Raw genomic sequence first — 3445 nt, 5'->3', positions numbered from 1 at the left:
TCTGGTTTTCTGTAGTGAATGTTTCCTTTCTAATTTTTTGTAGCAGGTGTTTCCTTTTTGGTTTTCTCTAGCAGATGTTTTTTTCTGTATTTTTGTAGCAGATATTTCCTTTCTGTTATTTTGTGGCAATTGTTTCCTTTCTGTTTTTTTATAGCAAATGTTTTCTTTCAGTATTTCTGTAACATATATTTCTTTTCTGGTTTCTTGTAGTAGATGTTTCCTACCTTTCTTGTTTTCTGTACGAAATGTTTCCTTTCTGGATTCTTGTAGCATATATTTCTGAGATGGTTTTCTGTAGCAGATTTTTCCCTTCTAGTTTTCTGTACCAAATGTGTCATTTCTGATGTCTTGTTTCTGGTTTTTTTGCAGCAGATATTTCCTTTCTCCTTTTCTGTAGCAGAAATTCCATTCTGGTTTTCTGTATCTGATGTTTTCTTTCTAGTTTTCTGTAGAAAATGTTTCCTTTCTGATTTTTTTTTTCTGTAGCAGATATCTAATTTCTGGTTTTCTGTAACAAATGTTTTTCTGGTTATTTTTGGTTATCTGTTTCATAGGACTCCTTTCTGGTTTTCTGTAGCAAACGTTTCCATTCTGGTTACCAGTAGCAGATGTTTCCTTTCTGGTTGTCTGTATCAGATATTCTCTTTCCATATACAATTCTATCCTGTTCGTAATACTAGGTATGCAGTTAATTCTAATAGCCAGGCCTTCTCCATCATGAGGCTCAATACTACACAGTATTCTAGAAGTTTTATTCCAGCTGTTACCAAGTTGTGGAATAATCTTCCTAATCGGGTAGTTGAATCAGTAGAACTTCAAAAGTTCAAAGTTGGAGCAAATGTTTTTATGTTGACCAGGCTGACATGAGTCTTTTTATAGTTTATATATGGCATATCTGTTTTCGACGTTGTTAATAGTTTATATAGGACATATCTATTTTGACGTTGTTACTGTGTTTAGAAGGATTTATTGTTAATTTGTTCTCATCATTTATTTATTTCCTTATTTCCTTTCTTCACTGGGCTATTTTTCCTTATTGGAGCACTTGGGCTTATAGCATCTTGCTTTTCCAACTAGGGTTGTAGCTTGGCTAGTAATAATAATAATAATAATAATAATAATAATAATAATAATAATAATAATAATAATAATATAATAATATCTATATCAAATTTTTCCTTCTTGGTTTTCTGTAGCAGATATTTCCTTTATAGTTTTCAGTAGCAGATGTTTCCTTTATTTTATTTTATTTTTTTTTTTTTTTTGTAGCAGATGCTTCTTTCTGGTTCTCTGTAGCAGATATATCCATTCTGTTTTGAAATTTTTGTATCAAATGTTTCCTTTCTGGATTTTTTGTAGCAGATGTTTCTTTCTGATTTTCTGTAGTAGATATTTCTTTCCAATTTTTTTTTTGTGTGTGGCAAATGTTTCCTATCTGTTTTCTGTAGCAAATATTTCTTTAATTGTTTTCTGTAGTAGAAGTTTCCTTTCTGGTTTTCTATAACACATTTCCTTTCTGGTTTTCTGGAGTAAATGTTTCTTTTCTTGTTTTCTGTAACAGACATTTCCTTTCTGGTTTTCTGTAGTAGGTGTTTCCTTCCTTGTTTTTTTTAAATTTGTAGCAGATGCTTTCTTTCTGGTTTTCTGTGGCAGATGTTTCTATCTGTATTTTTGAAGCAGATATTTTCTTTCTCTTTTTTTGGCAAAGGTTTCCTGTCTGGTTTACTATAGCAATGGTTTATTTTTTATATTTCTGTAGCTAATATTTCTTTTCTGGTTTTCTGTAGTATATGTTTCCTTCCATGCTGGTTTTTTGTAGCAAATGTTTACTTCCTGATTTCTGTAGCAGGCATATTCTTTTTGGTTTTCTGTAGCCGATGGTTCATTCCTTTTTGGTTTTCTGTGGACAATGTATTCTTTCTGGTTTTCTGTAGCAGATGTTTCCTTTTTCGGTTTCCGTAGTGATCATTTCCTTTCTGGTTTTCTGTAGCAGATGGTTCCTTTATTGGTTTCTGTAGCAGATTTCTACTTCCTGGTTTTTATTTCAGCGGTTTCCTTTCTGATTTTCTGTTTCAAATGTGTCCTTTCTGGTTTTCTGTAGCAGATGTTTCATTTCTGGTTTTCTGTAGCAGTCGTTTCTTTTCTGGTTTTCTGTAGCAGATATCTCCTTTCTGGTTTCCTGTAGCAGATATTTCCTTTCTGGTTTTCTATAGCAAATATTTCCTTTCTGGTTTTCTGTAGCAAATGTTTTCTTTCTATTTTTCTGTAACAGATATTTCCTTTATGGTTTTTTGTAGCAAATGTTTCCTTTCTGTTTTTCTGTAGCAGATATTTCCCTTCTGGTTTTCTGTAGCAAATGTTTCCTTTCTGTTTTTTCTGTAACAGATATTTCCTTTATGGTTTTCTGTAGCAAATGTTTCCTTTCTGTTTTTCTGTAGTAGATATTTCCTTTGTGGTTTTCTGTAGCAAATGTTTCCTTTCTGTTTTTCTGTAACAGATATTTCCTTTATGGTTTTCTGTAGCAAATGTTTCCTTTCTGGTTTTCTGTAGCAAATATTTCCTTTCTGATTTTCTGTAACAGATTTTCCTTTATGGTTTTCTGTAGCAAATGTTTCCTTTCTGTTTTTCTGTAGCAGATATTTCATCTCTCACTTTCTGTAGCAGAATTTTCCTTTCTAGTTTTCTGTAGCAAAGGTTCCTTTCTGGTTTTCTGTAGCAGATGTTTCCTTTGTTTTTTTTTTTTTTTTTGTAGCAAACATTTCCTTTATGTTTTCTTTAGCATATGATTCACTTTTTTTGTTTTCTGCAGCAAAGGTTCGATTCTGGTTTTCTGTAGCAGCTATTTTCTATATGGTTTTCTTTAGGTAGTAGGTTGGTCAGGGCTCCAGCCACCGTTTGAGATACTACTGCTAGAGAATTATTGGGTCCTTTTGACTGGCTAGACAGTGCTACATTGAATACTTCTCTCTGGTTACTGTACATTTTTCCTTTGCCTACACATGCACAGAATAGTCTGGCCTATTCTTTACATATTCTCTTCTGTCCTCATACACCCGACAACAACGAGATTACCAAACAATTCTTCTTCTCTCAAAGGGTTAACTACTGCACTATAATTGTTCAGTGGTCACTTTCCGCTTGGTAAAGACAGAAGACACTCTTTAGCTATGGTAAGCAGCTCTTCTAGGAGAAGGACACTCCAAAACAAAACCATTGTTCTCTAGTCATGGGTAGTGCCAAAGCCTTTGTACCATAGTCTGCCACTCTCTTGGATTAGAGTTCTCTTGCTTGAGGGTACACTCGGGCACGCTATTTCATCTTATTTCTCTTCCACTTATTTTGTTAAAGTTTTTATAGTTTATATAGGAAATATTTATTTTAATGTTGTTATTGTTGTTAAAATATTTTATTTTTCCTTGTTTCCCTTCCTCACTAGGCTATTTTC

Source organism: Palaemon carinicauda, chromosome 19, assembly GCF_036898095.1.
Source record: "Palaemon carinicauda isolate YSFRI2023 chromosome 19, ASM3689809v2, whole genome shotgun sequence".
NCBI classification, from domain to species: Eukaryota; Metazoa; Arthropoda; class Malacostraca; order Decapoda; family Palaemonidae; genus Palaemon; species Palaemon carinicauda.
The sequence above is the reverse complement of the archived record's forward strand: the minus strand, read 5'-3'. Positions refer to the sequence as shown.